At 43.1% G+C, this 26785-nt stretch overlaps 1 protein-coding gene across 7 annotated transcripts in view; it reads right to left on the reverse strand.

Moving 5' to 3' along the window:
* LOC119906713 (semaphorin-6D-like) overlaps window positions 1-26785 on the reverse strand; it is a 195838-nt gene that overhangs the window by 112751 nt on the left and 56302 nt on the right. Inside the window, exon 1 of one of the 7 annotated variants that reach the window (XM_038724032.1) lies at window positions 11459-12091. The exons of 5 other annotated variants lie outside the window; for them this stretch is intronic. The gene's annotated coding sequence lies outside the window, so the exon portion shown is untranslated. Of the gene's footprint in view, window positions 1-11454; window positions 12092-26785 lie in introns of those variants that run through there. One more of the 7 variants, XM_038724031.1, reaches the window with a different exon arrangement.

The raw sequence follows: 26785 nt of genomic DNA on the forward strand, positions 1-26785 counted from the left end.
GTGGGACGCAGATTCATGTCTGTGAGAATCAGTCAGACGACAGCTAGAAAACAAGTTTTCCCAATGAGCCCTCAGCTGCACCGACTGTTTTACTTCACTGACTCGTCTCTGTCACCGACACTTGGTAAACAACAACAGTGACAGAGTGTAAACAGCTCGGTTTTGAATCTCTGTTAAAGCCTCTGATTTGATCTGTTTCCAGCAGCGGCCGAGCATCTTCTCCATCTGTCGCTCCTTCTTCCCTCCTCAGCTGACTGACAGCCGGATCAGTCGCTGAGGGAACGCCATGCCCTGAAAATGTCCCGGCAGCAAGACGTAGAGATTCCCTTCAAAAACAATACAAACAAAATCATTTCAAACACACTCAGTTTGATGATGTAACAACGTGTCATAATGAAGTCACCTAATGCAACAACAGGACGGCGCCGCAGAGCATTAATAATATAAAACGAATACGGTGTCTTTGTTGTTCCTGTTTAGCACGAAAGCTCACTCATGACCTGGGAAATAAATCCAGCAGCACTGTTTTCTGGATCAAACGGCTTTTCAGAAACGAAGCTCTTTTATTGGCCGAGTAGCGCGGTAGCTTCCACACACGCTACGTTTCCCCGAGCGTTTCTGAAGGATCAGTGAGTGACGCCACCGCCACACACGGACCTGTACGTGCAGAAGCGCTTCCTGCGACGGTGACATCACGTACCGATCCTTGGGCTGGCGTCTGCGACTTTGCTGCAGGAGAATAAAGACTGAGTTTATTTTCTACTGTGACAGTTACTGTAACAGGATCAGGGTCCAGCCTGGACAGCTCGTCCTCTAGTGACGAGGAATCTTTGATATGTGTTGGCAGAAACTTGTTTCCATGAGATGAGATCTCTCTCTCTCTCTCTCTCAGGCCTACTGCCATGAATGTTTAGGTTGTTTAGGTTTCCAGAGCACAAATTCACATATAAAACAATGAAAAATATAATTAATAAAGAATGAAATGACATAAAAACTAAAGAAAGAGGAATAAAAACAACAAAAACACAATATAGCCCTGTGTTACACTGAAAATACGTCTTGCTTTTTGGAAAGCAGTAGGATTTTTCAAAAGGAAAATTTATTAAATTAAACAATGTTAAGTAACTTTCTATAAACAACAATGGTTCTGCGTTTGCTGCATGAGGAAATACATTTAGCTGCAATGATATGGCAGGAAGTAGGAGGAGTTTCTGTGTGTGTGATTCAGCTCTCGCGCACACACCGTTTGGAGCAGGTTTTTGGTCTTTCATCTGTTGCTACTGTGGAATCAAGTTAGTTAAATATAAACTAGGCCCATAAAATATTGTATGTTGTATATTAATGTAACTGAGCTACTTTAGCCACGTTGCTGTAGCTTAGCTTGCTACATTTCACTGGAAATGTCAGGATCCCGTCACTTTTTAACGTCCCCTTTTAGCAATAATGAATATGCAACATCCGGTTAGACTTTCAAAATAAGACTACTGGTTAACGTTAACATCGCAGTGTTGTTAGGTTTAGGAAAACATAGAGGTTTGGGTTAAAATAACAATGTTATTTACAGTAACTTACATGAGTTAAGTAACGCTACAGACTTCACTTACCTAGTTTGCTATGTAGCTTCAATAAAACATTCAGTGTTGACTTTTTGTTTCACGTGGGAAATGAACTCCGGTTTCCTGGGTGAAATTCTGGTTTCTGACCCACCCGTCCACCCAACCAACCCGTTCTCGCTCCCCGACTCGTCACATATGGACATATGGTCAAGATCCATCGGGGTTTGTTCACACTGGCGATCCCTAAAGAGTCGTTAATTAATTTCATTTTTATTTTACAACACACACACATTCGTTACCATGTCATTTAGTTTATTTTAATTTTTTATATATATATATATATATATATATATATATATATATATATATATATATATATATTTATTATTTATTTATTTATTTATTTCATTTTCTAACACACTAACACACACGCTTACTGTTTTATTTATTTATTTTAATTTAATGTATTATTTTTATTTCTAACATACTAACACACGCTTACGGTTTTATTTATTTATTTTAATTTAATATATTATTTTTATTTCTAACATACTAACACACATGCTTAGTGTTTTACTTTATTACTTTTTTTAATATTCATTTTTAAGGAATGTTTATATTTTATACATATATTTTTTATTATTATTACTTTATTTTGTATTAAACACACACAAACACGACTTTTGCCGTTTTATTTCCTTATCTAATGAAATATATGAAATGAATTGTCCTTGTGTACTTTATATATAGCTTTGGCAATATTGTTGCTTTACATTCATGCCAATAAAGCTAATTAGAATTTGAATTTGAGTCGTAGTTCAACGCAGTGGGGGAAGCCCTGTAGGGTCAGTTTTTGAAGGTAAAGGCAGGTATATGATATTTAAAAGAAAAGACGGAGTGAGGAGGTGGCTGGGGTGGACGGAGGGCCAGAACCCGGACTTTCAACCAGGAGACAGATGTTCGTGTAACGTGTGAAACAAGACTCAACAATAAAAAAGTCACGCAAGTGACGTTCGTAGCCATTTTAACCAAACCCATGATCTTTTCCTAACCTTAGCCAAGAACTTTTTGTGCCTAAACATAAACTTTAATAACATGTCGTTTGAAACTGGCGAAGTTTAGCAACGCTAGCGTTTTATTTTGAAAGTGTAACGGAAGCTTTACACTGAAGCGCTGAAACAATTGATGATGCTGATGAACTGATTATTTAAAATAACTGACAACTACTTTGATAACTGATTTATAGTTAACGTCACATAAAACATGATAAAATAATGACTCTCTTTTGGTTTTGGACTGTTGGTCAGACAAAACAAGCTCTCTGACGTGCTACCTTGGACTTTAGGAAGTTGTACTGAACATTTTTCACAGTTTTTCTGCGATTTGCTGAAAAACAGCCGCTGGGTTTGTGTATTTAAAATGCTTGACAGTGTCCTTGTTAATATGTAATCGCAAACATATTTTGTCCTTTTTCGTAATAAAAAAATATAACTTTTAGAACATCAAACAGTAAATGCACATTCGGATCGAGACCCTGTTATTTGGAGTATCCTGGCGGTCCAGCCTGCAGCCTAGTGGACTCTGCCCCCCGGTCCCGCAGTATCTAAATAAAGTAGAATGGCTGCGACTCCTGACGTTTAAACTTGACTCGCTTCTAAACTGTAAAACTTTGACATTTAAAACTTCAGGAAGTGTTAAAGTACTAACTAATCTGTCATGTGATCGTGACACATAAACACAACTCGTCATTCAAAAAGATGGCCGCTTGAGTGAATTTACTTTCTGTGACTGAAAACAGCCGTGTTCAGTATAACTCCGTCAATATGTGACGTGTGATCTTTTGTGGTTCTGTGGACGGTACGTGCTGAGGTAGTTCGGCATATCAGACTTGTATGGGCTCGGAGAAAATCGCTGCGTTTGATTCGTCCCGGTTTCTCCCTTACACGCTGACATCACTGCTGGGCGTGGCTACACGTACATTAAACTCCTCTTTAATACTTTCTAAACAAACCCAGACTGTGGACCGTGGAGCTCTGCTGTTTTTGTTTTAGCCCAACAAGGAGTTCCTGCTGTGACGACGGCAACACCGCAGAAGAAGACGTGCTGTCACCATATTGTGCCTCTAGAGGGCGCTAGCAGGGCTTTAGACTGTGAGTTTCAGAGATGTGGAGGAGACAGAGGACTGGAGATGATAGGATTACACTGGATTCATACACACCAGATTATCTGCCCTGAGTGTGTGTGTGTGTGTGCAGAGAGGTTGGGTTGTATAAGAGCACAGAATTGGCAGTATGTGTCTCTGCACACACACACACACACACACACGTGTTTGAATCTGTTCTGTGTTTGCGTGTGTGTGTATTATTCCTTTAAAATGAATTAATTTAAAATATATTTCTCAAAACATCATCATTCCTTATAAAATTACTACTTCGTTTCCTTTGATGTTTTCTTCTGGAAAAGGCTGTTTTTCTTCTTGTAATAATTGTAAATGTTTTCTCTCAATGTTTTTTCTTTCCTCGCAGTGGCCATCTATACTCATCGTTACAACAACAACAGAACTAAGCACCTAAATTAAAAACTAAAAGTTTAATTAATTACTCAGTAAAAACAGATTTTAAGCTTCAGAAAGAGAAAAAAATATATATATTTCTAACCCTGTAAAACTAACGACACACAAAGTCTCATCTCTTTCCTGTTCAGCTCCTCGGATGCTGGTTTCCATGGAGATGTGCCCCCCCCCAGTCAATTACATCTCTCCAGGAAGTTCAAAGACGACCAATGGGGACACAGCTACGGGGCCGGCAGTTATTTTTAACCTCCGTCTGAGTGAGAGGGACGGCTAGACGGGTGGAGGCTGCAGCGGGCCGACACGGGGGAGCAGGTGTGCGCACAAACACACCTCCAGCACAGCGAACACTTCATCTCTGTTGGTCTCTCGCTCTGTGAAAACTGTAAACAGACCACACTGACAACGACTTATCAGGTTGTGATGATCTGTGATGACGCGTTTCAGCCGTCAAACATCAGATAACAGGAAATTACTCTGCTGCAGCTGCTGGAACACAAAACCTGAGAAACAAATAAATAAATTATCTTAAATGCCGTTTTTCCCACAAGGCGGAGCGAGACAGAAACCTGCTCCTTGCTGTGGTCATCAAGCGTCAGATATCGTGTGAGACCTCAGCTGTCTCGTCTCAACAAAGACACAGGGATACTACGTCTGAATAACAAAAAGCCAGTAATCTGAAACGAGCTGTAGTAAAATTACAGCCCCTGGACCGACAGACTGGCAGACCATCCACAGAGCGGCGTGTAACGGTTCCCTATACTGCCGTTTATAATCAATAAACATTTGAGATTCAAATAAATAAAGTGGCATGTAGCATGCCCAAAAAAACAAACAGAACAAAAACAAAAGCCCACTTGATAAAGATCTGTTGGGTACCAAATAAGAGCTGAGAATCTGAAGGTACCGCCAGTGGTTTTGTCAAAGTGCAGCGTGCAGATCAGTTCAGGTATTCCCTCTCAACTCACTGCCCAGCTGAGGCTCCACACCGCCGGGCTAAACTGAGCCTGGTCGTATCCTATCATCTTAAATAACGGCCTGACAGCAGGTCTGGGTGATTTCACAGCGCTGAAGTGGGCAATTTTCCTCCCGTTGGCCGTCCTGCAGCTCCCAGACAGGCCGAGTGAATCTGAAATACACCGAAGCAAAGCTGCAGAAAAGCTAAAAAGCTGCTCTGTCAGATGTTTCACAGCCTGGAGATTCGTTTCTTCTGTCGACAGGAGAGAAAAAAAAAAAAAAAACACCTGAGAGTTTCAATCTGCGTGCAGGAAGCTGCTTACGAGCGGCAAGAAATGCTTCATACGTCAAACGGCTTCAAAATGGATCCATATTTTATCTGGGGACAGAAATCCCCCAAACTATCTGGTCCTAAATCATTTAACCGAGACAAGAAGTCGGAAACACGCTTCAAATAATAATAATCTAATTAATCAAACTCTTTCTGTCCTGTTCAACAATAATTCACTGGCAACGGTTTAAATCAAACCAAAATTCTCCATAACGATGCATTCACTGACATCATGAAGACGTCAATATGCCGAATTCAGACAAACTGCTGGTTTGTGTTAAAGTCAAAACTAAAAAGCAATCAACAATAGTGAAGCACACGTACAGTAAGACAGCTATCGGTCTGTTCAAGGGACAAAAAGTGTTTCCAGCAGGAGGAACAACAGCTCCATGTCCACGTCTACAGAGGTTCTTTAATTCCTCAAACCCAATCATTTTAACCCAACACATTCTCATCACAGCAGGTCCGTAAGAGACGTCTTCTTCAGATGTGGTTAACGCTGTCAAATGGTCGCAGTTTGGTTGGGTTCAGGAAAAGATCGTGGTTTGGCTTAAAATAAGTACCTTACAGAAGTTGTGTATGTTACAATATGTGACTTTTGCTTCTGTATACTAAGTCACCTGACGTGGATGGGTTACGTCAGAGTGAGCTGAAAGCCCAGGGCTGAAGGGTACGTTGTCGTATTCGACGCCATGGGATGGGAACAGGGTCACATTTATCCAGACAGACAGAAACTTCTCGGCCTCTCTGAAATTCAGAGATATAGACAGTTCAAACCCGAGATACAGTCAGTTTAAACCCAAGATACAGTCAGTTTAAACCCGAGATACAGCCAGTTCAAACCCGAGATACAGCCAGTTCAAACCCGAGATACAGCCAGTTCAAACCCGAGATACAGCCAGTTCAAACCCGAGATACAGTCAGTTTAAACCCGAGATACAGCCTGTTTAAACTCGAGATACAGCCTGTTCAAACCCGAGATACAGCCAGTTCAAACCCGAGATACAGCCAGTTTAAACCCGAGATACAGCCAGTTCAAACCCGAGATACAGTCAGTTCAAACTCGAGATACAGCCAGTTCAAACCCGAGATACAGCCAGTTCAAACCCGAGATACAGCCAGTTCAAACCCGAGATACAGCCAGTTTAAACCCGAGATACAGTCAGTTTAAACCCGAGATACAGTCAGTTCAAACCCGAGATACAGCCAGTTCAAACCCGAGATACAGCCAGTTTAAACCCGAGATACAGCCAGTTTAAACCCGAGATACAGCCAGTTTAAACCCGAGATACAGTCAGTTCAAACCCGAGATACAGTCAGTTCAAACCCGAGATACAGCCAGTTCAAACCCGAGATACAGCCAGTTCAAACCCGAGATACAGCCAGTTCAAACCCGAGATACAGTCAGTTCAAACCCGAGATACAGCCAGTTTAAACCCGGGATACAGCCTGTTTAAACCCGAGATACAGCCAGTTCAAACCCGAGATACAGCCAGTTCAAACCCGAGATACAGCCAGTTTAAACCCGGGATACAGCCTGTTTAAACCCGAGATACAGCCTGTTTAAACCCGAGATACAGCCAGTTCAAACCCGAGATACAGCCAGTTTAAACCCGAGATACAGCCAGTTTAAACCCGAGATACAGCCAGTTTAAACCCGAGATACAGCCAGTTTAAACCCGAGATACATTCAGTTTAAACCCGAGATACAGTCAGTTTAAACCCGAGATACAGCCAGTTTAAACCCGAGATACAGCCAGTTTAAACCCGAGATACAGTCAGTTTAAACCCGAGATACAGCCAGTTTAAACCGGAGATACAGACAGTTTAAACCCGAGATACAGACAGTTTTTTTACCTGACTCTCTACACCCTTGTCAACATTTATTATTTATTAATAAATTTATTTTTCTTGCAGTGTGTGAGGCCCACACACCCCCACAGTGTGACATTTCCTGCTGGGCGACATCCCTCAGACTAACAAGCTGATCCTCCGGCTCGGGAACAGCAGCACTAACTAAGACAGATCGGCAACACACTGAATGTCACTGTGTGTGTGTGTGTGTGTGTGTGTGCGTTGACTCACTCAGCTGTTAGGAGAAAATGACTTTTTGCTCATTTTGAGAAGATGTATTGTGTTGTCAGGAGCTTCTCTCGCCTTCTTTTCATTAGAATAAAACCTGGAGGTGACGCGGAGCCGCAGTCGGTGATTAAACGTCGTCTTCTCCTTTCAGACAAACTTATTTGATCCACAAGAGGTTCGCTCGTCACAAGGCCAAACGATTCATCATCCCATTTAATCATCAGGTAGTGAAAGAATTGTAGACCGCCAACAACCAGATATTAAAACCGATATAATAACAGAATTATTATGAATATATATTCATTTATTTTATTCATTTTAAAAGGTATATGCCATTTATACGTTTCCATCCATTATATTTGAATGTTTGGATGATGGTTTTAAAACATAGTGTGGATGAAGAGTCTGCTGTTTGCAGCTGAGCCACTTCTCACAGAGGAGAGACAGAAACACTCACAGCGGTTCTTTTCTAAGAAGTCAGCCACAGATGGAGTGGATGTGCTGAGGCAGTTCAGCAGAACAGCGTCTGCAAACGGCTTTAAAATGCTTCCACACTGCCGACTCGTCAACGCGATTGTTCGGTAAAATGTATTCAGTCTTTTAACTTATTAGGCCATTTTCGGCCGATTAATTTCGATTGCCGAACATTCGGTGCATCCCTAAAAAGCTGCGTTCAGACTGAAGGTGAAGAGATGCTGCTGCAGAGAAAGCCAGTGATGACGGGAACACATTTACATTACAGAGAAAAAGAGAGCAGAGATCATGTTACACGCTGAACAGGCTGTACTTGCTCGCACGGCTGCAACGATTCTGAAGCAGCATCCTTCGTCTGCACACAGTGACACACACAGAGTTGTGTTCCCGTTACATTGACTTACATTAACCTGTAACCCTCATCTGTAATGATATACGTTACAGTGAAGTAAACAGATTTGTCCCCACATCATTAGTAATACCCGCCCACACACACACCCTCCCAATCAAACCGACTGCAGTCCAGAGCGGCCGAGCGACGAGCCGCGAACACATCAGATCTGAGCTCCATTAATTTGTCCTTCCAGTAACGTCAGACACTTAAATACTCAACAAACAAGAGCTGCTGACTCTGTGTGTGTGTTGATACCCGTCTGCACAAACATAATAAAGGCCACACATGGGCAGGCAGGTTGGCACGAAGCAGGAATAATAAACTGTCTCCCCACACACACAGTCTTATCCTTCAGTGTGTCCACGTGTCTCTCCTGCAGCTCCTTCTGCAAAAAACGGGAGAGACGACTCCGAATCTGGATTCTTCAGTGCAGAAGCAACTTTCCTCAGTTCAAACCATCAGGGTAATCTGACGGCTGTCTGTGCACAGAAGACGCCAGACCAGCAGACGGAACGCATGTTTGTGTCTGCTGTGTCACAGAAAGAGTTAAAATGGCCTTCAGTGCAGCAGGAAGTAACGTGTCCTGCAGTGACTGGTCAGCTTTTCAAGCTAACCCACGCTGTGAAACTGTAAAATAAAGAAGAGTTTTAGAGGAAGACAAACCCTGACGCAGAGAGCTCCTGCAAAAATGGTGAACGTGGTTCAACGCCATGCACCTGCCAATCAAATACATGCAAGCAAGCACACATTCCCGGTAGATTCCTTTGCAACATGAACAGCATACTTCTAATGTTTACCGGGTTTTGACCACGAGGGATACGACGGCTCCGTCTGGGGGAGCAACAGATCACAGTTCATATCGGATCAGATCGCGGTTTTAAGTCACGGATCGGATCATTTTTAGATGGATCGGTCTCTCTGTCTTGCTCAGTGTCCTGCCAGCAGCACTGATCTGATTGGTTACACGGAGGCAGCAGATAGTCTTGACAACCTGACGACCTGTTGCTATTACGCCAAACAGCCCAGAGTCCAGATACACTCCTGAACATGGCCCACGTCTCACGGGCGGCGTGCATCCTCCGCCCGGCGTCAACTCACTTGCTTCTACAACCGTTCACAGCGCTCTGCGAACCGTTTCCCCCCCGTTCCCTGCAGGGCTGAATTTCCCAGATGGAGCATTTCAGAATAAGAGCATTTTGCCTGCCTGATTTTGCTGAATTGTTTAGATTTAGTTGATTTGGCAAGTTGTCCTTGATTTTTGTGCTTCTACCGGGGTTAAGAAGGCGGCACAGTTAAATTGTTTATTTTTTGATTTTATAGTGTTTATTGTTGATAGACAAGGTATTTTATTTTGAAAATCAACCGGATTCTCTTTGCCGTTTCTGTGTCTGACTTCCTGCCCGGCTCATCTGCTCGACGCAGCATGCATCTGTCTTTTCCGTGTTCTCCCTGCAGCTCTGCATCGCCATTCACGGATTTATTACTTTAAAAAGTAACAGCGGCAGTAAAACTGTTTCTGCGGGGTCCGTGTGGATCGACTACGATCACCGCTAGCTCTGATCCACACTGCGAGATCTCCTCTGTGCAGACGTTCGATATGTTGTTCAGTCGTGTTTCCTGTCAGCGTAGAAGCGCCTGAATTCACCTCTGCTCACCTCGTCTCTCCCCCACAAGCACTGTATCAGCTCTGCTCTGCAGCAACACGCTCTGCTTCACTGCCAGCTGAACAGTCTGATCCCCCTGCTGAGCATGCTGGGAAACTGTGGCTGCTGTAGCAACAAAAAGGAAACAATCTGGGAGGAAGGGATGGGAGAAAGAAGAAGGGAGACGCTGCTGGCGAAGGAGAGAAGGCCGGGCGGATAAAAGTAATGAGAACGCATTAAGGAGGCACTGGTGGAGGAGGACGGAGAGACAGATAAAGCATGAAGGGATGAGACCAAGATGAGACGGCGACACTCAGTCTAAACCTGCAGGAAATCTGATTTACAGAGATCCGACGACTCGGCGGGGCACGCACAGGGGGGCTCTCTCCCGTTGGTTAATCCGCTCTCAGCCGCCCCTCTCTGGGATTAGAGGCCCCGTAGAGACCAGGAGGATCATGCAGCGCACCTACATACAGGGTCTGTTAAGGCTGTTTGAATTGATCGGTATCGGTTATGATTGTTTTTTACCCCCGGCTGCACACCAACACCAAAAGAGTTTCTGAACCCAGAAAGCTGCTGTGGTTTGAGCCACAGAGCGAACAAACAAACAAACATGACATGTAATTCACAGGGTCTGAGGACAGGCTGGAAAGCCCTCCAGGCAAATCTTTGTGATCCTGGGCCGTTTAAATAAAATAGACATGCCTGCTTGTTAGCATTTTACTAACAAACACTCATCCTGCGAAGCTCAGCAGGGAGCCGGCACTGCCAAATATAAGACCACCAACCAGACCCAAGACCTGAAGCTATATTTCTGCTTACTGTCTGTGAGCTCGCCAGGCCGGGCTCTCTCTCCCTTCACACTGCATATCTACGTCCAACACACCCGGACACAGATGATTAACTCTGCCAGAGAAAGAGAGAAAGAGAGAAGACGCCCCCCCCCCCCCCCCATCAGGTTCAGGTGAGGTAACAGATACCGTGCTGAGGACCAGTGAAGTGAACGGGGTCAGAGTCAGCAGGTGCATCACACCTCCAACCCTCATGTGATGGAGGAACAGGCGTCCAAACCTCCCTGCTACAAAACATCAACACCGGCACCCAGTAACCCGCAGAGCGAGACCGTCGCCGCCTCAGCACTCAAAAACTCCAGTTGAGCCAGGCTGGCACTTTCCCCTGCTGTCACCGACATGTTAAAATCAGAAATCACTTGAATGAAGTTCTTCATCTGGACCTGGTGTTCTGGACAGCAAATGAGCAGAATGGTTAAACAGGTGATTGACCTCATAAGAGCTCCGGATCTGGCAGCATGTGACTGACCATGTGACCAGACGCTCATAGAAGTGCACTGGTGAGTTTCGGCTTTCATTGGTTTGTTCAGAAATGCTCATTAAAATCAGTGTCTGCGATTTAAAAAGTATCCACGTAGTAAAAGAAACTTAACTTACGAACATTTTCAGGCCTAAAGTTGGACCATAAGAACCAACCCTGCTCCACTGCAGCTCAGCCAGGACCTGGACCACTGGACCTCTCTCTGAACGTGCAGAGGGTCGTCCGTCTGGGTCCGTTCACTCTTAGCTGCTGTTGATCCTCGTGGCTGAGCGGAAAATTAAATCTTATCCATCAGATCTTCTGCAGACTCCAGCCCTGCGCACGACTAGTGTGACTTTTGATGAAATCCAACTTCTTTATTTTAACTCTGCAGATCAACGGCAGAGTATTTCTCTCCGGACGCCGTCTCGCTCCCACTGAAGAGAGCAGATGAAGCCGGCTGAGGTAATCCAAGTTTGAGAGAAAAATCAAGTCCTGACAGAATCAATCGTTCATTTTAAAGAATGCAAAAACTGCGAGCAGCAGAGACACCTGAGACGTGCGGCAGAGGAGACAGTTTGCTGGAACAGTTGATCATTTCTTTCTGTTTAAACAGAAGACTTTTCTTTTTGCCGTTTTTGTCCCAGAGGCGTCTAAGGCGAGGACACAGTAAAGCCTCCCACCTGTGTGTGCTGGCTTCCTGTTTTGGGTCGTGTTCAGACAAGTTAACCTGGGAATTTCTCCATCTCGGCTCCGGTACAAGTCACCATCTGGCAGATTAGCTGTTAAAACTCAGTGATGTGAAGTTAAGCGGCGCTGGCAGCCTCGCCGCTGCATACTTTACATTCAGAGGAGCGAAGACAAAGACTGGGAAGTTTTCAATTCACTCGTAAAAGTAGATTTTTCACAGACGCCAGACACTGCAGCTGTGTTTTCCAAAGACAATAACGAACATTCACTCCGATCAGAAACAACGTGTGTGATGGTGAAGCCAGAGAAAGACACTGTGCAATCAGACAATGAACATGTTGCTATGAACCGACTAGAAAACCCACTTCAACCCGACATCCAGAACCACAACTCAGCACATCTGTCATGAGTCTGGACCAGAGCAGAACTGCAGCAGAGTCTTTACAGATGCTTCATTGCATTTTGGCCCAATTAAGTCCAAAATCTAAATGCCCTGGTGTCCTACTTGAAACAGATATGAAAACGCTGGACAAACAACATGCAGGGTTCCCGTAAGAACTGGTGGTCCAGAATCTTCTAGGTGTCTAGGCTGAAACTGGGCCAACGAAGCAAAGAGTGAGATGAAAAGAGGTTTACCTGGTGAGGAGGGGCGGGCGAGCAGAGGACCATGGAAAGAGAGAGAGAGACATATTAGTTCACAGTGCAAACATTCAAATAAATGGACAAATCCTGAGTCCAGAACCAAGTGGCACACAAACCAACACAGAAGCCGCATTAGAGATGATCCTTACAGGACAGATGGGACTGTAAAAACTGTCAGGAGGCAGTTTAGGCTCTAAACACCTGAACAGCAGCACCGCCGGCCTCAAACCTACACAAACTGCTGCTGCTATTAATACAGAAACAGGTCAACCAACTGCAAGTGAACAGTTTAAGTGTGAAGTCCCAGCCTCAAACTGTCACAACACATTTAAAGGAGAACACATCACATCACGGCGTCGGATTGGCAGCTCAACACGTGGAAATATTTTGAGTTCAGAATGTAAGAGATGATGGATCTGCAAAATGTGTGTGTGTGTTTTTTAAAGACAAACACCCACACACAGAGAAGATGTTTAAACGTATGCAGCTGGTGTTTCTGCAGGCTGTCAGAGCTGAACGTCTCTCTGACAGCTACACCACTGAAACACTCAGATACAGCAGCCGTGACAAGGAGTCTGCATGTACAAGTGTCTCCAAACTTTCTCAAATATTTGCAATTTCTCTTCTCTCGCCATGTCTTGTCGACTGCAAGAAAAATGTGTTTTAAAAAAAAAAAAAGGCCAAAAGCTTAAATGTCAAAATGAACTACAGAGCCGACTCCCGGGCATGATGGGAAACCAACAGGAACAGCCATTAGAGCAGCTGCACAGTGCGTGTGTGTGTCTCTATAATGATGATTTGACTAAGAAACCATTATGCTAATGATCCAGCGCCTGAAAGGAGTCCAAGCTAATGATGGATGGGAAGGAAAGGAACCCAGAAAGCCGAGGACGGAAGAAAGGAAGTAGGCAAGGTGGGAAGCAAAGGAAAGGAAGGAGGGGCCAGACATTGGACCATAAGGCCAAAAATATTATCACAATATCGATAATTATCACGATAAGTATCAAATTGTTATTTCTTTCGAGTTTAAAGGCTGATTTTTGCTCCTTAAACTCGTCTTTATGGTCAGAACACTTGAGGCCAAACAGTGGATCACTTCACAAGAACATTGTGATAAAATCTTTGTCAACAAATATGCACAAGTAAAATTAAGCATATAGTATTAAGTAGTCATTTTTCCTCAACAAAATAAACATGTTAATAAAAAAAGTCCTAATTCGTTTATGATTCAAGTGAATAAATCAAAAGTTTTATTGAACATTTGTTCAAAAATTATATTGCGATAATTACTGTTTTATAGTCCAGTCCTATGCTAACGGATGATTTTACTGCTCGAAGCTTCTACAGATTATTTCATCAATTCATCGTTTAAGAAGTAGGCCTACTTTTGCTCGACAGCGGTGGCGATGCAAAGACTTGAAAAACAAAAAGTTTGGTTTTACGGTGGACGGACTGCAACATTAGAGTTGTTTTCTTTTAGCTTTTAGCTAATTATTGTTATTGTTTTATTGTCCAGCCTTAACTAATGATGCTAACGGATGATTTTAGTACTGGAAGCTTCTATAGATTATTTAGTACTTTTGCATGACAGCGACCCCCGATATTTTAATAATCAGTCAAGCAGAAAAGCCAAACATTCCTCTGCATTTAACTTCCTACATCTGATGATTTGAGAGTAACAAGAATTTCTTTGAGATTTCTAAACTGATGGTTGGAGAAAAAAAGGAATCTGACGACACCATCATCCTGGACTGAGTGTGTGATTGATCGAGAAAACAAGATTCACTGATGATAAAAATTGGTTGCTATTTGACATTTTTTGCACAGAGTTACTGAGTGTCTATGATGCTCTCACTGCACCTTGTTAGCGCTGGAGAAAACATTGACTGCTTTCAGATTGTATTTTCCCGTTTGTTTGGTTTCACTGTCTCAGTCTGTAATAGTTCAGGTCAGACACGCCATGCTTGTCTCTGGGGTGGGAGGGGATAATATTTAAAGTAAGTCCAGTGCAACATATCAGACTTTGTCAAGAATAAAATAATGTTTTCAAAAAAACAAGAATAAATAAAGAATCAATACGGTGCTGTTGTCAATTGTTTCCTTCACACTTTATCTAAAGCATCCCGGCATCACACGAGCCGATGGCTTGTTGGTGGTGTCGCTCCACCAACGCTGGCAGTCACACTCAGTCAGCTTTTACAGCCATTTTCTGCTTCATCACTGCCAACATCAAAACCTACAGCGCTCTCTCTCTCTCTCCCGCTCTCTTTGTTCATCAGCTGAGGAGGATTTCATGCTCTCATTTCCTCTGTTCGACTTATGTTCCTCAAAACAACTAAATCCACTTTGCATTTCTGATCCTAACTGAACTTAATGAATGTTAGGCGGGAATAATAAAGGCTTCAAAATGCAGAAGCTTCATTTGGTGTTTCACCAAAGCTCCAGTTCCAGCTGGAAGAGCCATGTATGGGGTTTGTGTTGTGTGCAGAACATTAGTGTGTCCAGTGTCGGGCCTCTGCTTTGCATCAAAGGTAGGAACCTTTACTCAGGTGACAGGTCGGCACATATGGACGAATGGTCAAGACCCATTGGCGTCAGTTTGTAACGCACTGAGGAACTTCTAATTTTAAAATCGCAACACACTGGGGGGTAAACCGTAGGGTCATTTCTGAACGGGCCCACCAAAGCATTTTTTTCAATTCACTGCAATGGGCGCGCCGCGTTTTTACAAGCTGGTGAAAACAGCAGCAGCGTGACGAGGCGCTGGGCGTTTTTTTCCAGTCGCAGAGAGTTTAAAAATGTTCAACTTTGGGAAGAACGCTGCGCTCGTCACTGTCACTTTTACGCTGTCCAATCACAGTAGTAGGGGCGGGACAAATGCCACACCGTAGCAACGGTTACTATCCTGGAACGGGGCTTCGTCCGACCTCAGCTTTGGGACTAAACGGTGGTACTTGCCGAGATGTTTCCTCGCCCACAAAATCTTGCAAAACGCTGCGCCTCAAAAACGCCCGCTAGCGCTCCCTGCTGGCCGTTTTCAGCTGGCAAAAAACTTTGGTGGACACGGGCCTAAAGGTCGCTGTAGGATATTTACAAATAAGCAAGAGTAAGGACGTGGTTGGGGTTGATGGCTAGGCCAGAAACCGGACTTTCACCCTGGATACTTTACCGTAATATTTCCGTGAGGGGCGGCGCTTTGCACCGCAGTGAAGCTAGTTTCACGTTGGATATTCGGCATCTATCAAACATCGTAAAACTAAAATCCAACTTGAAACTAACTTCACCGCGGTTAGTTCTTCTACATAATTTACATTCAGGATAAACAAACGTGGATGTTTATCCTGAGGAGGAGAGTGAACAGGAGGAATCACACCATGCAGGCTAAAACGAGGAGCTCATACCAAAGAGAGAAGTCTGACAACAATACTCCAGCCGTTCCAGCTATGACGTGTGTGTCAGGTAACTTTTAATGAATTGCCCACGAACATTCAGTTTCCTTTCTAGTTCACCAAGACGTGCTGTAGTTGCGATGTTAGCTGTAGCAGTCTGGAGCTGCAGTGGAGCCGTCTCATTCTCTCGTTAGCTTTGCAGCAGCAAGTAGCGACAGTTTGCTAATGCACAACCTAGCTAACGTTACTTGCTGTGTCGTTGTTCACTCTATATTTGTCATGTTAGGGGATTTTTCCAGAATCGCTTAAGTTACCCACCTTTATGATGCAGAGAAATATTATGAGTTAATGTTGGAAATTAACTCCGTATCAGTAACTCATGATATTTTATTGGATTTACAAAAAATGTTATGTATCTGGATATATATTATTATTATTAGGATATGACTTGACCTATATCGGGATATTAATTTTTTCTCATATTTTCAAGGTTAAAAGGTTTCAACCTGAAATCTAAATTCTCCTCATAAACAAACAGAATGAAATGCTTTTAGACACATCTGGCAGGAGCCGTCGTGCTGTTAACTTTGTATCCCATTTAGAAAGTGGAAGCTACTTCGCCTAGCTTGCTAGCATTAGCACTGATCCCCACTTCAAGTTACTTTTGATTAATGTTATTTTAACCTGCTGACTCAGTGTTGTGTTCATCCTGCACCTAAATCCATCACAGCTCTGCATTCATGACATTATGAAGCCGCTATTAACTGCAATCTGGACTATAAACATCAGCTGGTCCCTCTGTGTGTGTGTTGATGGCCTGTCATCTGCTTTACGCTGCTTCATTTCAGATAAATAGACACATCAGACAGACAATTACCACTGATGGAGAGAGAGAGAGAGAGAGAGGAGCAGTTAATTAGAAAACACAGTCTAAAAATAAAACAGTGGTTAGAGACAAAGACCGGGATAAGAGGGAGGGAGGAGGGATAAGAAGAAAGAGAAGAAGAAGGGGTGAAGAAGATGATGGAGGAAGGGGAGCAGACAGACCCAGGAAGGGATGCGTTTTATGGTGGATTTTCCAGAAACGTGAGACGCTGCTTTGGAAAGAACAAACAGAATAAACTCACCTTCGCTCAGTTCAAAGCCAGACTCTTAAATAAATGTCCTGACTTAGAGACGACTTGGGACGGACGTCACGCTGCTGCAGCCGACGTGACGACCAACCGTAACCCCTGACTATTAAATTAGACGACTGTCTAACGCTGTTATTGACCAGAGGAAGACTTTTATGAAACCAAATACCTTCAATTCAGTTCAATCTTTATTGTCCCCCGAGGGGAAATTTGATTTGCAATGGGGCTAAAAAAAAAACAACAACAGAAAACGAACATTTGGGACAAGACAAAACAGCCGTTACAACGTAGAGCATCCATTTGTTCATCTGAAAGTACTCAGACAGTTGAAATGGTAGCGCCACCATTCAAGTTTAACGAACATTTAAGGCATTAATTGCCCTAAGTGCAAGAGAAGATGTGAATGTGTTGGTTTTAACCCTGGGGAATCTGTATCTTCGCCCAGAGCTGGCTGTCAGAGCACCACTTGTCCATCAGAGACGTTTGCCAAAGAAAGCTGTTGAATGCCAATTATTCTGCTTTGTTTTTTTTTATTCTCTAACAATGTCTATTTTTATTTTGCACTGTGAGATTCTAGAGAAGTGCAACAAAAAGTTTAAATCGACTTCATGAAAGATTTATAAAATAAAGTCATCAGCGTTTAGTCCACATTGAAAGTATCCAGTCTGCGCAGAAAGAGAAGCCTCTGAAGAAGTGCTAAAGTCAAAGTTCAGATATTTGTCAATCACTGCCTCAGTAAGTGAGCCCTTCTTCTCTTTTCCTGAACTTGAAGGGATTTATTCATTCATTGCAATTGTCATAATAATAATTATTGTTTTTGGCATCATTAAGGGCAACTTATACTTCTGCATCATATCTACACCGTAGTTACGCTGAAGCTTGACACACACTTGATTTTAAAATCCGATAGCCGATATATCGGCCGATATTCTTTTTTTGGCGCAGAGGAAACGCTGCCCTTGAATAAATCTAATACTACATGACTGTCTGCAATAAGGACCTGCAACTGTGTGTGAACAGAGGAGCTGCAGAGCGCCCTCTGGTGGGCAAACTATGCAACACTCATGTGTGCATGAGTGTTGCATAGTTTGCCCACATGTTCATTCACTCATGATCATTTTTGGCACGCCTTCTATAGCAGAGACGTTTAGTGACATAAAGAGAGTGAAAACAGCCCAAATAAACATTAGCATGTTGCTGTACGGGCTCTGGGCGTGTTATGTTAGCATGACAACACACAGCCGAGCCTCGTGAAAACACTGAAATAACTACGTGAGCTCTCCACAGCGTGGCATCAGAAGAGCAGAGTCAACAGTTGAGTTCTGTGGTGTGTTTTTTAATCTCACAAGCTGCTGACTTCTGAGATTTCTCTTATATTTTCATGAACATCTGCTTGAAACCAACCAAAGTGGAAACAGTTAATAACTAATTAAGTACACAGATATGATTGTTATAAAAGAAAATGATTTTTTTTTTCAGCAGCAGCTTTAAAACATAATTCCAAGAGTTCACTTTTTTAATTTGCTAGAAAAAAAAACACACACACAGAAAATGTTCATTTATTTTTTTAGAAAATGACTCAGAATGAGAAAATGCCCGGAGGAAATGTTTTTCTCTTAGACAGGAAACAGAAGAATAAGTTTGGGACTTTGGGAAATGTGTGTTAGTGTGTGTATTAGTGTGTGTGTGTGTGTGTGTGTGTGTGTTAGTGTGTGTGCCCAAACTAATCCCCCCTCCAGCCGCCAAATTAGATAAGCACCAATCAGATCTACCCACAATCCCCCACGGCTGCTCTGAATGAATTCTGTGTAAATGAAGGACAGAAAAGTCAACATACACACAAACTTCATCTGCATGATCCCACTTTTAATCAGGTGTGTGTGTGTGTGTGTGTGTGTGTGTGTGTGTGTGTGTGTGTGTGTGTGTGTGTGTGTGTGTGTGTGTGTCCTTTGAAGAAAAAGCCTCAAACATCTAAATCTAATCAGAGTCCGGGTCGCTGCAGGCCGACTCTCTTCCTCTCTGAAACAAACTTTTATTTAAAGGCACAACATTCCTGCAGTCATATTTACTCTAAACTCTCTGAAGACATTTTTTTTTAATCCCATTTATTAAATGAACCTCTGAACGGCAGATAGAGCCGGAGGAGACGCTCGCGAAACTAAACACGGGAGTGCTTTTTATTTTATCAGTTACAATTTGAATAACAAAAGCTGGAAAGGATCGGAGCTTCGCTGCAACTTTTCCTTTTTCTGAGGCAGAAAACAAATCTCATATGATTAAGTTTTTTATCTTTTAACTGCAGATTAAAACAAAAACGGAGAACAACTGTTGACTGATTACAGAACGTGCAGGTTTCTGAAGTTAAACTGAAGTTTAACACGATCCAGCAGCATTTTAAGACTCCGTCACTCCCGGGAATAAATAAATAAAGGCTACAAACTTTAAGACAAACTGCAGTGACGCACGTTTCGTTCCTCTCGAACAGGAGAAAACAATAAATATTAACAACCCCACATTGTTTTCCACATGAAGCAGCAGCAGTGAAGTGACAGCAGCCTCTCCGTGTTTCAGTTTCCTGCAAATGTCAGAATGATTTTCCATCCGAGTTCAGCGGCCCGGCCGGGTCACGAAAGAGAAAACTACTTCGGCTGGACTCTGAGGTCTTTCTGGGGCAGACTAGAAGCTTTTAGTCTTAAGAAATGAACAACAAAACCACAAAACTGTTCTGTCGTTTATTGTAGGAGATTTTTTATCTACAAGAAGCTGAAACTGAATGTGATGAAAGATTATAGAGTCTCACACTCACACCTGACAGGAAGGTGTGTATGAATTATTGATCCGAGGCCCGAGGGTGATTCAGTATGAATAATACAATAATAGAGTCACGATGTTAGCCCTGCCTGTCACAGCTGCTGCCCCGGGCTAAACATGAAAGACTGCCAGCAAAAAAAAAGAGAAAAGTTAAATGAGGAGTTTGAGTTTCATAGTCGTGGATCAACAGAGTGAAGCAGGTTTAAAAAGTACTGGGGACAAAAAAACGCTCTTCAGCATGTGTGGATTTAGGAAATTTAACAGGGGATCAGTTTGAAATCAGAGAGGATAATTACAAAGGTCATAAAAAGGTCATAGCATACACTACAACAGAGTCAACAATATGAAAACACTCAGCAAAAAATCCATCACATCCACACCTGCAACAACATGTCAATTAAAAAACACCGAAATCACCACGTCGGTCAGCCCAGCGACATCTACAGGACTGTCGATAAAACATGACAAACTACAAGCAACATGTTAAGTTAAACGGCCTCGTCGTTTTTAATGTAGGAGAAACCGGAAATCACAAACGACTCGACAGTTTGTTCACAGGGAGAGAACAAAAAACTGGGACCAGAAGAAAAAGTTCCTGACTGACGTATTTTTAGCATAAGTTACTTTTAGAACATAATTTTTTCTTCTATATTTAAATTGCATTGCATGTTTTCTTAATATGCTAATAAACCTCTTTATAGTATTTAAGTATTTTCATTTGTTAGTTAATGAAGTCATATTATGCTCATTTTCGGTTAGAGTTTGTACCAGAGCAGGTTACCATGGTTATATTTTTGTCATACTGCACATTGCTGCAGCTCCTCTTTTCAGCCTGTGTTGAAGGCTTCGTTTTAGCTATGGAGTGATACATCTTGTCTCTAAATGATCTTTGTTGGGAGTTGCACATGCTCAGTTCCTAGTTAAGGACTACTAGCCAATCAGAAGCAGAGAAGGGCGGGTCAGTGAGAAGCCGGTAAACAGCTCGGGTTCAGCCGTACGTGTTGCCGACCGGCTCGGCTGTTTTCAGTTCAGAGCAGAGTTTTCTGTGGGAGATGGGAACTCTCTTTGGGGTGGACTTTGGGCTTTTTCACTTTGCAAACCTGTTACATGCACAAAAAAGGTCTAAACTCAATAAAGGAGAGGGAACAAGCCAAAAAGCAGAAAACCACCTCTTTAACATTTCCAGCTTTAACAATTTATGCTTTTAAGAAGTGACGGGTAAGTGTGTAAATGACACCTACACCTTGGCGTTGCTTTTGAAATGTACTCTTTATATTTATTATTATTTATTCATTTAGCTGACTTATAAGACTTATAAAATATGCCAGATGTCACACGCCTCTGGAGCAACTAGGGGTTAAGTGTCGTGCTCAGGGACACAATGGTGGATGTCAAGGTGGGAATTGAACCCAACCACACCCAATGCATGTGTCTTAACCACTGCTCCATCGCCACCCCCACTTTAGCACAGTTTTTGTACGTGTTGGGCTCTGCGGTCAAGTTAGGAAGTAAATATGCAACGTCTGGCTAGACTTTCAAAGTAAAACTAGTGGTTGACGTTGTGAAACGTCACAGTTTGGTTAGCTTTAGGAAAAGATCAGCGTTTAGATTAAAATAACTACGAAACTTACGTGACTTAAATTACGTAAGATAAGTAATGCTATATGCGTAAGTCTCCTTTTAACTATGGCGCTAAAGGCCGCCATTTGCGTTGTTACCAGACGCCAAAGGACGGGACAAGGCGTCGCTATCTGAGGCCCTGGGAATGAGAACGGCTGGAAGGAAAAGCCTATTGAGTGGTGAATAGCCATATTTTAATCATACACGCTTCGTGATTAATAGATGGTGTAAATTAGTCAGAGCCTCGTGTGGCTGGATTAGAGTTTAGTGTCGTGCTGCTGTTTAAAGAGTTGATGCTTCATTCTGGAAGCAGCTTTCTGTGTTCAGCCTGAAGACAAAACACGTTTGTTGTGTCGCGTCCTGCCGAGGTCTGAACCCAAAACAAGCTTCTTTTCAGACACAAGTTGCTGCATTTTTATTCTATTATTCTTATTTTTACATCTGAAACTTTATTTTTTTCCTCCAACAATCTTTGAAGGTTGTAGAAAGGAAAAGTTTGAGCTGCTGTTCCTGTGAAAAGGGTGAATATTCAGGAGTTAAGTTTCCTGTTTGACTTTAAAAGAGAGAAATTTCCTCCAGCGAGAGTTTCACTCGGTTCAGATTCTGTTTGAGGACAAAAAGTTTCAGTGAATCCAGTTTAGTTTGTGATGCGACTTTGGGGGGGAAACATCGTTCTATGAGGATTAAAGAGAGAAAATGTCACAGCTAAGTGTTTTATTTTGTTTGTTTAGACCCAAGAGACGCCGAGCGAGTGTGTGTGTGTGTTGGCCTTATTTGTCCAACGCCTAAATCAACGTGGAGACTAAAGAGACTTTAATAAAGCTGAATGATAGATGATAGCACACAATGACTCAGCTCAAACACAGACAGACAAACAGCAAGTCACGACCCAGCATCCACCTGGTTACTCCATAGCAACCGGTGACGATCACCTGGGAAGGAAAAGCAACGAGGGGAAAGACGAAGAGGAGGAGGAGAGGAATTTCATTTTAATGTCTGTCTTTTTTAATTGTTATGATTTGAATGTTTTTATCTTCTGTGTACGCTGTTTTGATAAGTAATAAAGGTATTATTATTATTATTATTAAGAAGACGCGAAGACAGAAAAAGAGGGAAACGGGAAGAAGAATATAGAGAAGGAAGAAAGAAGGTGAGAGGAACAGAAAGAGAGAAGACACAAAGGTGGGGCAGCAAGGAGATAAAGAAAAGGAGGAGGAGACGCAGAAGAAGAAAGACAAAAAGAGAGGTAGAGGAAAAAAATTCTGGAGAGAAGAAGGAAAAGTGGAAGAGCGGCAGAGGAGTAATGATAAAGAAGCAGGGAGAGGACGGAGAGGAAACAAGGAGAGTGAAGGGGGGAGGAAACAAGAGGAGGACAGAACCTGACATGGTAAAGAAACAGCTGGATTTCTTAAAGAACTCCCGTACCAGCAGCAGCAACAGAAAGCATCCCGGCCCGGAGGGCTCTGCAGCGGGGGATTAAACCTCCTCAGAAGATCATTGGTACCCATCTCAGGAGCATCAGTGATATCAGTGAGGTGAGGTGATACTAAAGGCCAGAACCCAGCCTGACTGCAGAGCAGCTTCTTCCTACATCCATCCTCAGCACTGCAACATGCAAAATTTATATCCACAGCTCAGCATAAAGGGAACTACAGATTAGTTACACAACCCTGTGTTGGATAATGAAAAATAAATCTCATTCTGATGCGCCAAACAGAACAGGCCTGTTCAAAACCACTCGACTGTTATGAAAAATATTTATGAAATTAGCATTTTCTGACCTGGTGCAGCAATGGTTTTAAAATGGTTTTAAAAGTGGCCGAATTAGCTGTTAGCAGCTCCCGTTAGCGCTGTACCCGTGGTTTAGGAAAACCTAAAAACATGAAGATTCTCAGGGAGACTCTGCAGCGAGGAGCGATTTCATTTGGTTTGTTGTATAGATGTTTACTTGCAACGGACATCAGAGGCCTGAAGAAGAGGCATCAAAGAGTTTTAAAGTACCTTCAGCAGCTCCACCTGCTGACAAACTACAATAACTAACGCCTGTCCCTTTCACCCCCGCCCCCCTCGACTCTCCTGCTCCCTGGTGAAGGTTTGGTCGGGTTTAGGCAACTAAACTGCTGCGTCAAGGTTGGAGAAAGACCAAAGTCATGGTTAAAAGAAACCAGGTTTACGGCTGGAAGGAAACAAGCTGTCAGACGCTTCGTTGACCACCATCCAACATCCCTGACAGACAAGAGCCATAATTAACAGAACCGCTAGAAAAAGATCCCTCCAGGTGTTTGAACACACGAACCAGGAAATATAAAATAAAATTATAATATAATAAAGGAATTCAGACGCAGCCCGTCAGCTCATGCTAACCAGAGGAGGACTCAAACTTTTAGGTCCATGAAAAATGAAAGGCGTCAGCTACTCCGGTGTGGAGAAGGCTTTGAAACAACATTCAGAAAAATATACTTAGACACAGGGCAGGACGATTAATCGAAAAGTAATCATTTCCCCAACAGTCTGTTCATGTACCCTTAAAAACACACGACGAAATTTCAGAGACTGTGAGGACTGATATCTAACCTGAACCATCAGGGCGGCGGCGATGAGCGGACTGGTTATGGCGCTGCTGCTGACTGTGGAGAGACGGCAGACTTAGTCAGCCTGTAACTGAAGGTAAAAACTTCCCGCTGTCTTTAACTGAACTTTAATTTCCCGCCTTGCTCTCACCCTGTGTTGCATTATGTGAAGTACTTTCGACGGTGTATGATAACACTGGCTCCGAGTCCCTACAAAGCTATCGGAGAGAAACGCTCGTCTGTCTGTGTGTGAGGCAAGCTGACATTCAGGAATGTTGTTTTTCTTCACAGACTCGATAAACTTTGTCCCTTCGTCCTCCCGTTTCCCAGCATTCCTCACTGATGAACGCTGCACTTTCACACACACATTAAACCGTCTGCGTCTCGGCCACTCATCTCCGCAGCACAAACACTGCCTTTACCCACAATGCACGGCGGCACCGTTTCTCTGCCCCAGTCTGGACCTCTCACAGCATCTTTCATGTTTCTGAAATTCAAAGATCCTGAAAAGGGCTTTTACTGAGAGAAGATCATTATTATTATCATCATCACGGCGTTTCTTCTCAGTCTGGATCTTAAACGTCACCTTGGCTGCAACATTCAAAGATCCTCTGTTACTAAAACCGCGTGACAACGTACTGGGGAAACTCTGCGTGTTCCTCAAAACCAAGAATGCAAAGAACAGACTTGTGTTCTTGGAAGAATGAACTTGCAATGTCGCGCACACGCAGAACGCTGCTGACAGTCTGAGACGATGCGTTCTTGCTGGTATGCGTAATACCAGAATGACTGTAAGAGCTGATTAATATCCGTTTAAACACACTGAAACTGATGGATTGAAAATGTTTGCTAACAAATGCCTGCAGACAGCTACAGCTGGGAAACACTGCAGGGCCGCAGCAGAAAGCCTTATTTGTTTTATTTAAAAATAAACTCATCAACCATCAAATTATATTTGCATTATTTGGTAACTAAGTCTAACTTGTTTTTATATATTTAACGATTATAAATTGATAATTTCTTATTATTTTGAAAGTCCGTTGCTCCCTGGTTCTGAATACACATCCGGTCAAACCCTGGGTCACAGGAGGGGCGTCAGCAGACTACGCTGTCGTCTTTTTACGTATTGTTCCACCCGCGACCCGTTGTCACGGCAGCAGTTGAGGCGCTTGCTTGTTAATGACGCAGCGTGTCAACCGACATCTGCACCCTGTGTTCACTGCTGCTTTACCGTTACACCTGGTCCGTGCTTGTAAAATATCCACCGCGACTTGTAACGTCAAGCGTTACGAACCACGTGTTACTGCACTTTGTGTATATAGCAGTACATTTAAATTAAAAGTGCGCAATGCACAACTTTAGAATTCATTATTCAATTTTGCGCGTAACAATAAGATTAATCGCGATTAAAAATTTTAATTGTTGCCCAGCACTCATAATTTCATTATTTTATTCATTTGTTATTTTTGACTTCAAAGTAATTAAATTAAACGTATCAATGATTCTCTGGTTACAGCTTTTCTTTGTTTTATGTCACTTTAAAACTGTTGGTCGCACAAAACAAACGTCTCTTTCGCAGCTTTCTCACATTTTATAGACTGAATAATTAATCAATTAAAACATCAGACGAATTAATCATGAAGATAATCATTTGTATATTTCTTAGATTGAGACTAGAAATGTGTCTTAATCTTAAAGCCGACGGCTGCACGATGCTCCTAACATTTTCTTCTGGTGTCCTTTCTCCAGACCTCTCGGCCCCCCTGTCCGGCCCCGGGCCCCATGTTGGGCACCGTCCCTGTGCGTCCCTGTACATTCCACCTCACTAATAATCGCTCTGCCGCCGTCTTCTGAAGCAGAGATAAAGGAAAATCCCCCAGAGGCAGAATCCCTTCGGCTGCCGTTATTAAATTTCCCCTTAAATGAAGTGGCTGCCAATCACCGCCGAACACACACGGCGAGGAAGAAGAAGAAGAGGGTGAGAGGCGGAGCCGGGATTCCTGATGCCCGGATAAATCCACGACCCGCTCGCCGTAGAGCCACTTTAAAGGGATAAATATTCGGAATCGGGCAGGAAAAGCTGGCAACCTGCCCGGAAAGCTTTCAGAGATGTTTCCTAAACTTTATCTGACAAAAGAGTTCACAAAGAAATAAATCAGCTGACTCGTAACGAGGGTTTCTGACCGCGGGAGAAGCGACAGGGGGGAGGGATTGATGTTGTTTTCCAGGAAGAGGGGGGAGGAAAACAAGGTTTGGAGGAACGAGAGAAGAGGGGAGGAGGAAGAGGAGGAAGAGGCCTGAGGGTCCACTTAAGCTAATTAATGGATCGACGTGCACGTGTGGTGAGCGTGCACGTTGTGTTTAAAGGGGCTTAAGTTTTCATCCATTAGACAAATGAGAGGGCAGGAGGGGGGGGCGCCAAGGGGGAGACTAACGGGCAGCACACACACGTGCACGTACATGCACACGCACACACACACACACACACACAGCAGAGTAATCAGTCTTCTGAACTAATCAGGATTTTTTTAATGAACACGCAATCTCTCACTCTGAGGCTTCAAAACACACTGATTGAATTAGAGCAGAGCTCAAACTGCAGGGGGAGGGAGG

The sequence above is a fragment of the Micropterus salmoides genome, unplaced genomic scaffold, assembly GCF_014851395.1.
Source record: "Micropterus salmoides isolate LMB-PRFRI ecotype aquatic unplaced genomic scaffold, ASM1485139v1 Ms_hic_scaffold_17, whole genome shotgun sequence".
Taxonomy (NCBI): Eukaryota; Metazoa; Chordata; class Actinopteri; order Centrarchiformes; family Centrarchidae; genus Micropterus; species Micropterus salmoides.